Source organism: Bos indicus, chromosome 7 (assembly GCF_029378745.1).
Source record: "Bos indicus isolate NIAB-ARS_2022 breed Sahiwal x Tharparkar chromosome 7, NIAB-ARS_B.indTharparkar_mat_pri_1.0, whole genome shotgun sequence".
NCBI lineage: Eukaryota > Metazoa > Chordata > Mammalia > Artiodactyla > Bovidae > Bos > Bos indicus.
The window spans coordinates 17,824,677-17,837,299 of record NC_091766.1 but is presented as its reverse complement, the minus strand read 5'-3'; positions in this window follow the sequence as shown (position 1 = coordinate 17,837,299).

Genomic DNA, 12,623 nt, shown 5'->3' with positions numbered 1-12,623 from the left:
AGGCCCAATGGGGCACCCAGTGGGGCCGGAAGATCCATGACCTCATGCTGCAGGGGGATCCTGGTGCCCCTGCAGGGGACCCTGGTGCCCCAGTGAGAGCTCCCGGGCATGGCAGCAGAGGGATGAGGGGGCCCATTGGGAGGAGCTTCCCAGGAGGACCCTGTAGGAGCTGAGGGGCCTCTCGAGGGCAGGGGCCACTGGCTGCTGCTTTGTCAACCGAGCCTCGGTGTCCTCAATTGTAAAATGGGAGAGCAGCTGGACCCTCAGCAGAAGGCTGGGGTGCGGGGTGAATGACTTCTTTCCTATAAAGGGCTTGGCAGAGTGCCTGGCCCTTAAGATGCACTTAGTAAACTTTATTTATTGTTGTTCTAGTCACTAAGTTGTGTCAGACTCTTTAAGACCCCATGGACTTTATCCCTTTGGCTCCTCTGCCCTTGGGATTTACTAGGCAACCCACCAGAGTGGGTTGCCATTTCCTCCTCCAGGGGATCCTCGTAACCCAGGGATCAAACCCACATTTCCTGCATTGGTAGGGGGATTCTTTACTGCTGAGCCACCTGGGAAGCCCTCAGTAAACTTAGCTAGTATTTATTCACTTTGTGACCTTTGGCCCCTTCTGCCCCCAGTTCCTCACAATAAGATGGAGGTTGTCCCAGTTTCTCATGATAGTGATGAGCAAAGGAGCCCAACAAGCCTGGCGTTGGGCAGATGCCCCCGACCCCAGCAGACAGTAGCTGAGCCACATTCTCAGAAGTGCCCCCAGAAACCCCAGCTCATCAGAGCCAACTCAGGATCCAGGGCACCCAGAAAACATTCCCCCAAATTCACCAGAACTTGCCTAGGTGACCTCGTAGGTGAGGGGACCCCCAGGCACTGAATGCAGCCGCCCCTTCCCTCCCCAGGGAGTCATCCTTGATGTGATCAGCATCTGCATGCTGTCCTGCCCAGAGAGCCAGGGCTTCCTCATTGACAGCTTCCCCCAGGAGCTGAGGCAGGCCAAGGAATTGAGCGCTTTGTGAGTGACCCCGAGAGGGCATGAAACTAGGCCTCGTCCCCACCTTGGATGGAGATGCCAGGCGAGAGGAGCTGATGACAGGGAAATGGAGTTTTATGTTAATTAGGGGATGGTCGGAAGATGGTTGGAAGTGTCTAGACCCCCAGGTGAGCTCTTTAAGGGTGAGGACAAAGTTATTTTAACATCTTCCCACACAGTCAATCCTTTCCCTGGTGGCTCAGACAGTAAAGAATCTGCTTGCAGCAGACCTGGGTTCAATCCGTGGGGCAGGAAGATTCCCCTGGAGAAGGGAATGGCTACCCACTCCAGTATGTTTGCCTGGAGAATTCCATGGACAGAGGAGCCTAACAGGCTACAGTCCATGGGATGGCAAAGAATCAGACACGACTGAGTGACTAACACTTGCACTTTCCACACAGTCCCTGGCAACTGGGAGACAAACTATTTGCCCACTGAGTGGCAGGCGGGCTTAGCATCACCTCTGGGTCGTAAAGATGGACTGTACCTCTCCACTTGTCCACTTATTCAACCTCCTGTGCCCAAAATAATTCTTGAGGACAAGCTAAGTCCCCTGGACTTCACCAGACACATGGGACAGGGACCAGCAATATGTTCCATGCAAAATACAACAGAATTTCTGGTAGCGATAAGTGCAGTGAAGAACAGAGAACAGAATGACATCCCGGAGAGGTTGTTGATCACTCTCTAAGTCATGTCCCAGTCTTTGCGACCCAGGGACTGCAGCACACCAGGCAGAAAAAGAGAAACTGTGGCAGGCTAGGGGCCTCCAGGCTTTCCTGGGACTTGCTGGGCTTGCTGAATGTGGTAGAAACGCATTCAGGTGCCAGGCGTGGGGAAGGAATCAGACAAAGGTCGCAGGGGGCTGCCCCCTGCCCCCCCTGCTCCCTCATCCTGCCCTCTGTATGCATCTCTACTGAAGCAGTTTTGTCCGGATCATTGTTATGAAGGTAAAAGGCAAATAGTGGCTCCCTCTCCAGGTCTGGGAGCTCGAAGGGCAAAGGCCGAGCTAATGAATGACTCTAGCCAGCACCTGGCCTAGGGTAGACGCCCAGTCACCCATGCCAGCTGGATGGTCTCCACAGGTGGTCGCAAAGATCAGGACAGAGGCTGCAAAACCCCCAGGGCCTCGGGTTCCACGTGATCCACTGACATGTTCAGTTTGGACTATTCAGAGTTTCACACTTTTTTTTTAAATTCGTGGCCAACCTTCAAAAATCCGGAGATGCCACATGAAAACTCCCGGCTCCTCCTGAAAAAAACGCCTGACTTGGCAACACGGGAGCCTGCTGGTCCCCATGGCAACTGCAGCCTGAAGTCCTCTGGAGCTTTTCACCAGCCCAGCACTGTTCTCCACACTGCACAGATGAACTCTGATCTTCTGGAACGTTCCAGGCACCCTGCTTTTTCACAGAGGGATCAGGGAGCTAGCCCGGGTCACACCATTCAGGCAGCCAAGGCAGGACCAGGGCTCCGGTTTTAACACATGGATGGGATATGCTCCCCCTGTTCCCCACCGGCCCCCCTACACCCACCCGCTCCCTCTTCTTTACAGAGGCCCATTTAAGATCCTGCTTGTGTGGTGGCTTCACGCTAAGAAGCACAGCACACGTGCTTTTCTCTGGTACCCGTGTGGCTCTAAGAAGTGAGAAAATGAAAATAAACAGGATCTTAGTTCCCTGACCAGAGACTGAACCCATACCCTCAGCAGTGAAAGCTCGGAGTCCTAACCAGTGGGCCACCAGGGAATTTCCAAGAGTGGATTTTCTTTCGTTTTTTTTTTTTTTTTTAAATATTTATTTATTTTGGCTGCACCAGGCCTTAGTGGTGGTATTCAGGATCTTTAGTTGTGGCATGTAGAACTCTGAGTTGTGGCATGTGGGATCTAGTTCCCTGACCAGGGATGGAACCTGGGTCCCCTGCATAGGGAGTGCTGAGGCTTAGCCACTGGACCACCAGGGAAGTCCCAACAGTGGGTTTTCTTTACAGAGAATTTTGATCTCTGTGAGCCATCTGACCCCTGCCTTAGGGTCCATCTAGGGTCTGCGTTAAAGGGCGTCCCTGGAGCCACCCAGCTTAAACCTCCAGCCCTGATCCTGCCGGGCTTTTGAACCTGTTTCAGGCCACTCTGGCTGGTGTGAGTTGGAGCAGTGAGTCTGGCTTGAGGCTGAAGCTCCACAAGAACATGATGCCCAGGAATTCTTCCCTTTATCCTTCCTGCTTTCTCTGTGCTGTTGGGGGGACAAAGGTGCTGAAATTCACAGGAAGCCAGAGCTAGACACTGCCTCAGCGTTCCCAGAAGACCAGAATTCCTATTTTACAGACAGGAAAACTGAGGCCCAAGCAGGGAACATTCTCTGAGGTTGGCCCCTACTCTGTGGGTGGCGGTGGGCTGGCCTAGTTCACGTGCTGGCCTTGGAGCCCTTGAGACCTGGGCTGAGGTCACACTCAGCTGCTATCTCCACGTGTCCACTCTGGGTCAACACTCCCAGCCTGTTTCCTTGTCTGTGCACAGAAATACCACCAGCATCTCCTCACTGCGAGTGAGGCTGATGCAGGGAAACTGTCACGTCTGTTTCTGAGTTGACTGCAGTCACATCTGCCCCCATCCTGAGAATACAAGCTCTGGGGAACCGAGGGGTCCTTAGCCGTTTGTCTAGAACTTGGCCTGGCTCGTGGCAAGAAGCATCTGTTTGTTGCGCTGGTTGTTGCTTTTGTTGTTTTTTACTTTTTTGGCCACATCCTGTAGCATGTGGGATCTTAGTTTCCCCACAAGGGATTGAACTTGTGCCCCCTGGAGGTGGGAATGCAGAGTCTTAACCACTGGACCACGAGAGAAGTCCTCAAGCAGCGTCTGTTGAATGAGCACACAGGAAGCACTAGGTTTGAGGGCCAGTGGGCCAGACCAGACCAGACACCAGTAGCCCTGACTATCTGCATCAGGTCGAGTTGTGCAGGAGATCCATGAACAGTCTCCCCAAGATGCCCAGGGACAGAAGGTCCACTTATGGGGGCTCATGCTTCTCCCTAAGGATCACCTATACTGTGAGACCAATGATTTGGGGAAGTTCACAAAAGAATGTTTTATTATTCATTTTTTGGCCTTGAGGCATGTGGGAATCTTAGTTCCCCCAGCAGGGATCAAACCCATGCCCTCTGCATTGGAAGCACGGAGTCTTAACCACTGGACCACCAGGGAAATTCCAGAAGTAGGTTTTACAATAATGACGTGTTTTCAAACTTTTTCCTAAGTATAGCCTCACGGAAGTTGCCGAGATGGTGGAGAGGTCCTGCCGGACCCTTCATCTGGCTCTGAGGAAAGGCCACATCTCATGCACTGCGAGCCCAATATCAGAACTAGGCTGTCAGCCTGGTATGTATTTGTTTTCACAGTCGCCTCCATGGCAAGTGACATCCACTTTCCATTTCCCAAACTAAAAGGGAAGTGGATAGAATTCAAAGCCTTAAATAATAGCCCATGCAGTGACACTTGGACTCGTCAGTCAATGAACATTTTTTGAAATGTATTTATTTATTTACGGCAGTGCTAGGTCTTCATTGCGGCAAGCAGGCTTTGCTCTTTGTTGCGGTACTCAGGCTTTTATTGTTTCAGAGCTCAGGTTCTAGGGCTTCAGCAGTTGCAGCTCCCAGGATTCGTTGCTCCTCCACATTTGAGATCTCCCTGCTCAGGGATGGAACTCATGCCCCCTGCATTGGCAAGCAGATTCTTTACTGTCTGAGCCACTAGGGAAGCTGGGGGACGTCCTTAATTCTTGGGGGGAAAATAAATTTTGTTTTGCTGCGCTGGGTCTTAGTGGCAGCACGTGGGATCTTTGATCTTCCTTGCAGGAGGCGGGATTATTTTGTTGTGGCTAGAGAACTCTTAGTTGAAGCATGTGAGATCTAGTTCCCCAACCCATGCCTCCTGCACTGAGAGTGGAGTTTTAGTCACTGGACCACCGGCAAGGCCCTGTTCTTTTCTTTTTAATCCATGTGAATATTTTAGTACATATTTCCTAAAAAGTGAAGGCTTTTGTAAAATTGTATCATGCTTCCATTATCACACCTTAATATCCTCCATGTCGTGAAATAACCAATCATTATGGAAATGCCTGTGAACACCTCAAAGTTTTTTTCTTTTCACGTCTTGTCTTAACTGGGATTGACGTAAGGTTTAGCCCACTGTGATCGGTTGCTTTGTCTCGGTCCTAACTCAATATAACTGGTGTCCTTTTACGAAGAGGAGATTTACACATGGACAGAATGGCTGCCGAGGACACAGGGAGAAAACAAGCCAAGGAGAGAGGCTTCCGAAGAACTCCATCCTGCCAGAACCTCAGCCTCAGATTTCTAGTCTCCAGGACTGTGAAGAAGTGGAATTTCTTTTTTTAAAAAAATTTATTTTTGGCTGCTCTGGATCTTGGTTACTGCGAGAGTGTTTTTCTCTAGTTGTGGTGTGCAAGCTTCTCATTGTGGCGCCTTCTCTTGCTGCAGAACACTGGCTCTAGCCACTGAAGCATGCAGGCTTCAGAGTTCCCGGGCTCTAGAGAACAGGATCAATTGTTTTGCAGCATGTGGAGCTGAATTCCCTGGGATCTGAATTCAATCCCAGGGATCGAACCCTCGTCCCTTGCCTTGACAGACAGATTCTCAACCACTGGACCACCAGGGAAGTCTCTAAGAAATGGAATTTCTGTGGCTGGAGTCACCCAACTGTGGTACTTGGTGTGACAGCCCTCACAAATTTAAGATAGAGGGTAATCAGGGGCTGCTGTAACACACCCCCGCCGGTCCCTTCTCTTACAGATTCACTCATTGCTGATTGGAATCAGTAACTTCATATTCCGAATCAATGCGAAATGTGTAACTTTCAGTCATTTGTTTCCCCCACATCAATTGGCTGACATTCTTCCCTTAAAGAAGGAACGTCCTTCCTCAGCGAGGGCTATTTGAAATATATTGGTTCCTGCCAGACGGGTGGGACACAAGCTCATCTTCTCCCTTCCAAGAGCCCATTTTCAGACTGAGGGGTTGGGGGTGTCCTAGCTGCCTCCAGTGGGGACAGTGAGGTTCATTATTTTGTCATTCTGTGTTTTGTTCTCTTGCATCCTTACCATCTCAGTTGCTGCTGCTGCTGCGTCACTTCAGTCGTGTCCGACTCTGTGCGACCCCATAGACGGCAGCCCACCAAGCTCCCCCGTCCCTGGGATTCTCCAGGCAAGAACACTGGAGTGGGTTGCCATTTCCTTCTCCAATGCGTGAAAGTGAAAAGTGAAAGTGAAGGTGCTCAGTCGTGTCCGACTCTTAGCGACCCTGTGGACTGCAGCCCACCAGGCTCCTCCGTCCATGGGATTCTCCAGGCAAGAGTATTGGAGTGGGGTGCCAGGGCCTTCTCTGGACCATCTCGGTAAAATAAGTGAATTTAAAGTATTTAAAGTGAGTCTTCTTTTTTTTTAATTTATTGGAGTCTAATTGATTTACAACATTGTGTTAGTTTCAGGGATACAGAAGCATCATTCGTTTGTATATGCACTCATTCTTTTTCAGATTCTTTTCTGACATAGATTATTACAGAATAAGTAGAGTAGAGTTCCCCTTGCTGTACTGTAGGTCCTTGTTGCTTATCTGTCTTGTATACAATACTGTGTATACGTTCATCCCAAGCTCCTGATTTATCCTTCCCCTCCTCTCCACATGTCCCCTTTGGAAACCGTAAGTTTGTTTTCAGTATCTGTAAGTCTGTTTCTGTTTTATAAATATGTTCATTTGTGCCATTTTAAAAATTAGATTTCACGTATGACTGATACCATCTGATATTTGTCTTTGACTTACTTCGCTTAGTATGATTATCTCTAGGTCCTTCTTTGTCACTGCAAGTGGCATTATTTCATTCTTTTTCCAATTTTTATTTTTTGGCCGCACTGCCTGGTATGTGTGATTTTAGTTCCCTAGCCAGGGATCAAACCCGGGTCCCCTGCATTGGGTGTGCAGAGTCTTAGCCACTGGACCACTAGGGAAGTCACTATTTCTTTTATTTTTTATGACTGAGTAATATTCCATTGTGTATATGGACCATATCTTCTGTCCATTCATTTATAAATGGATATTTAGGTTGCTTCCGTGTCTCGGTTATTGTGAATAGGGCTGCTGTGAACACGGGGGTGTATGTATCTTTGAATCATACTTTTCTCCAGATACGTGCCCAGGAATGGGATTGCTGGGTCTTACAGTAGCTGTTTTTAGGTTTTTGAGGACCTACCCACTGTTCTCCATAGTGGCCTGCACTCATTTACATTCCCACCAACAGTGTAGGAGGGTTCCCTTTTCTCTACACCCTCTCCAGCATTTATTGTCTGTGGACTCTTTGATGATGGCCATAATTGTCTTCTTTTTTGTGATTCAGTGTGTCTCATCCGGGGCCATTAGGAGTTCCCTCATGCTGCACAGTGTCCTCCAGGACACAGCTCCAGGTCACATTCACCTTCTCGCTTTCTTTCTGTGCAAGACTTCCCACCTCCCACCTTTCACATTTCTGGCCCAGCCCTGGAATCAGCCATTTCTCCTGGAGGCCCCTGGGCAGTAGTGTTCCATCTGGGGGCCAGGGGCACTCATTGCTACAGGTGCTCATCGTTTCCAGGCCTCTCCAGCAGACAGGGCCAGGAAACACATACTTTTGAGAGGAAAAAAAAAAAAAATATATATATATATATATATATATCTCACAAGTTCATACTGTTGTTTCCAGCTCACACTTAACATCACAGTGTTTTACATTTCTCTTTTCCCTAAAAAGTCTGCTTCCTAAAACCAGATATTCTCATTTGCATTATTAAATTAGATGCAAAATAGTTTCCAAACAAGTAGCATGCCAATGTTAACTACTGAGAATTAAACTACCATAGAAAGTTTAAGACTTCTTTGCAGCTATGGTTTTTCTTGGGCTTCCTTGGTGGCTCAGATGGTAAAGAATCTGCCTGCCAATGCAAGAGACTGGGGTTCAATCCCTGGGTCAGGAAGATTCCCTAGAGAAGGAAATGAAAACCCACTCCAGTATTCTTGACTGGGAAACCCCATGGACAGAGGAGCCTGGCAGCCTGCAGTCCCTAGAGTCACAAATAGTCGGACACAACTGAGCAACTAACACTTTCTGGTTTTCCTTATAATAGCTCTCCCTGTGGACGGACCACAAAAACACTGGGTCCCTAGCGATAATTATTTTCTCCCTGCATTTGCAGCATGACACTGACACAGGGTTCATTCACTTCAGCTTGGCTTTCAACATTTAGGGATTGCTTTTTAAAATTAAAATTTTGCATATGCAGCATACCTAACAATTTCAAAGTCACATTAAGAAAGTAGATCCACCCCTGCCCCCAACTGTGCCCTCCCCTCCCTGTAGACAACCATTTTCATGAAGTTTTAGACTGTCCTTTCTGATGTTTCTTTTTGCAAATATAATAGAGGGGTGTGTGTGTGTGTGTGTGTGTGTGTCCCTCCTCATAAAAACTAGCATTCCATATACACCAGGCTTCATTTTTCATTTAACTTTACAGTATACTCTGAGATTTTGTATCAGTGTCAAGAAGTCTTCCTCAGACTTCCCCACTGGTCCAGTGGCTAAGACTGTGCTCAGGGGCTCTGGAATGCACAATAGCTGTGGCTCAATAGTTGTGGCACATGGGCTTAGCTGCTCTGAGACATGCGGGATCTTCTTGGACCAGGGATTGAACCCATGTCCTCTGCATTGGCAGGCAGGTTCTCATCCACTGTACCATCAGGGAAGTCCCTCTTAGTGGTTTTAAATGGGCATTTCTCTTACGATGAATGAAGCTGGGCATCTTTTCTAAAGTTCTGGGCCAGTTTCATTTCTTCTTCAGTACACTCTGTATCTTTTGCTTACGTTTTCCCATCCTAGAGGACTGACTGTTGGTCTTTTCTTCTTCTTGAATTTTGGGAACTCTTTATATATTAGCTGTTTGTAATATAGGTTGCAAAATTCCTCCCCCCCACCCCGTTTGTCAATTATTTTTTGTTTTACTATGCCTTTGTTTTTTTTGGCCGTGATGCCCGACCTGTGGGATCTTAGTTCTCTGACCAGTGATGCAGCTGGGGCCCTGGCAGTGAAAGCACTGAGCCCTAACCAGTCAACTGCCAGGGTATTCCTTACTGTGACTTTACACATTTATTTGACTGTGCCTGGTTGCAGCATACAAACTCTTAGTTGTGACCTGTGGGATATCGTTCCCTGCCCAGGGATTGAACCTGGGCCCTCCTGCATTGGGAGGGTGGAGTCTTAGCCACCAGACCACCAGGGAAGTCCCAAGGGTGGGCGGTTTTATCTTACTCCCAACTTTACTCGGAAAGAAAGTTTCCATTAAATAAGATGCTGGCTTAGAATGTTTATCAATTCCTTGTGGTTTTTTTTTTTTTTTTAATTAAATCAGGAATGTGTGAATTTTGTCAATTAAATTGCTCTGTTTAAAAGGATTCTCATATGACTTTTTCTTAAGATAGTAACACAATAAATTATACTGAACCATCCTTGCTTTCCTAGAATGAATCAATCCCACTGGGCTGTGGGGGTTTTTTTGTTGTTATTTTGTTTTTTAATGTGCTGACAGGTTCTATTTCGAAAGGAAATTCTGGAAGAACTAGGAGGTGGGGTTCAGGGATTGGACCAGAGATTGAACCCGTGTCCCCTGCATTGGCAAGCAGGTTCTTATCCACTATACCATCAGGGAAGTCCCTCTTAGTGATTCGAAATGGGCATTTCTGTTACAATGAATGAAGCTGGGTGGCCTTGGAGATCCTGGGAGGTCTCCCTGGAGTTAGGAGGGGACAGCGGTGAGCTGGAAACTCTTGTATTTTCCCCAGTCAAGTGCTTGCGTGAGAGGAAAGCAATGGAAAGCTGCTTAAATCCGTCTTAAAGGGAATGTGTGTGTGTGTGCTTGGTTGCTCAGTCATGTCGACTCTTTGCGACCCCATAGACTATAGCCCAGCAGGCTCCTCTCTCTGTCCATAGGGTTCTCTAGGCAAGAATACTGGAGTGGGTTGCCATTTCCTTCTCCAAGAGATCTTCATGACCCAGGGATGGAACCCAGTTCTTCTGCATTGCAGGTGCACTGTTAACTATCTGAGCCACCAGGGAAGTCCTTTAAAAAGAATATTTCAATCCAAATACCCATCAACGAGGAACCAGTTAAGTAAATTGTGACACACATCCATACAACAGAATGGGCTTCCCTGGCATCTTGGAGTTAAAGAATCTGCCTGCAAATGCAGGAGACTCAGGTTCCATCCCTGGGTGGGGAAGATCCCCTGGAGGAGGAAATGGCAACTCATTCCAGTATTCTTGCCTGGAGAATCCCATGAACAGACGGGGCTACAGTCCATGGTGTCGCCAAAGAGTTGGACACAGTTGAGTGACTAAATGAAGCAACAATAGAACAGAATACTATCTAGTGATTAAATAATCAGTACATTCCTTGTGTGTCAAATACACAACCGTCTCCAGCTTACTAAGTGAATAAAATCAAGGGCAAATCAGTTCTTTACCATGTATATGAAAAAGCAGGGAAAATGACATCAGGACCAAATTTGCTTGGTATATGCCCAAAGGGTTCCAGAAGGAGACACAAGAAACAGATTAACTTGACTGCGTCCAGGGAAGGTGAAACTGGGTGCTTGGGGGCAGCAAGGAGACTCTTCACCCTTTCCCACTGGTCTTGTTTGGCTTATGGGCTCTGCCAACGTCCTACCTGTCCAAAACACACACACAGAGAAGAAAAACTTGGAACGACAAGAGTAAAACAGACCCAGGGAGCCTGGTTTTTTACTGGGGCAGCACCACCCTAGATCCCTGATCTCGGGGCAGGGGTGGGCACAGGAGGCCACCTCAGCCTCTCCCTCACCCAGTCCCCTTTCACAGATGCCCAGGTGGGCTGGGCCCCCAACATCATCATCACATTTGCCTGTTCAATGGTGACGATGATGCAGAGAGCCCCAAGCCAGGGCCAGGCGGAACGCAGGACAGATGACTGTGAGGCGGCCCTCCGCCAGCACCTGGAGACGTACTACACCCTATATGAACCTGTCCTGACCTTCTACCAGCGGAAGAGCCTGCTCCCAAACCTAAGTACCGTCTCCCCACCCCAATCCCAGCCCCCGCAAGGGGACCAAGTCCAGCTGAAACAAAGCAGGGGTTACACTGTTACCTGGGTCCCAGACCTTTCCGGGCCTGCCTGGGTCTCCCCAAGCACATACACTGGGGCGGTGTGTGTGTGTGAGGGGGGTTCCATCTCTTCCATTAGGCAGAATGGTTGCAGCTGTGTGGATTACCATAGATACTGCTGAAGGTCTGAACAGAACGACTGGCTCCAAAGCCACACTAGGTATGTTTTAGAACATGGTGGAGGTAGTTTAGTTGCTCATTCGTGTCCAACTCTTTGCAACCCCATAGACTGTAGCCCACCAGGCTCCTCGGTCCATGGGGTTCTCTAGGCAAGAATACTGGAGTGGGTTGCTATTTTCTTCTCCATGGGATGTTACAAAATTTAGGATCATGGCAACCGGTCAACCACAGCTCGGCTCCAATGCAGCCATGGGTCCTCAAGGTGTAGAAAGCAGGAATATCTTTGTTTGGGTTTGAATTTTTGGCTGTGCTGGGTCTTCATTGTGGCACATGGACTTCTCTTGTTGCAGAGCTCAGGCTGAGAGCCGACCCGGTAATTGTGGCGTGCGGGCTTAGTTGCATTATGGTTTGTAAGATCTTAGTTTCCAGACCAGGAATCGAAACTGTGTCCCCTGCATTGGAAGGTGGATTCTTAACCACTGGATCATCAGGGATGTCCCCCGAAGTAGGGATCTCTTAATTCTTAAACTGACCCGTGCAGCTCCTATACACTGCTGTGGAGCTAAGAGAACTTTGGTGTCATTCCTGGTCCCCTCCCACAACCAAAGGTAAAATCGAGAGCGAGAGGAAGGAGCCTGGAGCACCATGGGTGGGGTGGGAAGGCGGTGACCCAGCCTGGCACAACCCCATCCTGTGGGTTGTTCCAGGGGACAGCGCCCCCGTGCAGTCTGTGCGCCGAGCGAGCACCCAGCGGTAATGCATGGCCTTTCTAACCCAGCTCGCCCTCCCCTCATCCGTGTGGCCCTGGGGCTGCACCTATCATCCTGCCCTAGCAACTGGAAGGGGAACCTGTTCTCCCCTGGTGGTGTGTGTGTGGGGGAGAGGTGTGGAGGCCATGACCTCGCTCTACTCTGGACTGACCCCCTCTGCTACCTCTTGTTTTCATCTTGGCTGAAGTTACAGAAAACATTTTTGCCAAGCGCTGCTCTGTCATTGAAAGCCTGCAGAGAGTCGGGAGAGGGCCAGGGGCCCCGACATCCCCCTCACCCCAGAGGTCAGAGCGGGCACACTGCCTGAGGTTAGATGCTGGTGAGGGGAGCCCTGGGTTCCAATCTAAACTGAGGCTGTAACTGCAAGGTGACAGCCTTCTCCCTTTCCTGGGCCCACAAATGGCTGACTGGGAGCCACTCCCACAGGGGTAGGTCCCTAAGGAGCCTCGAGTGGGAGGTCACAAGGGCT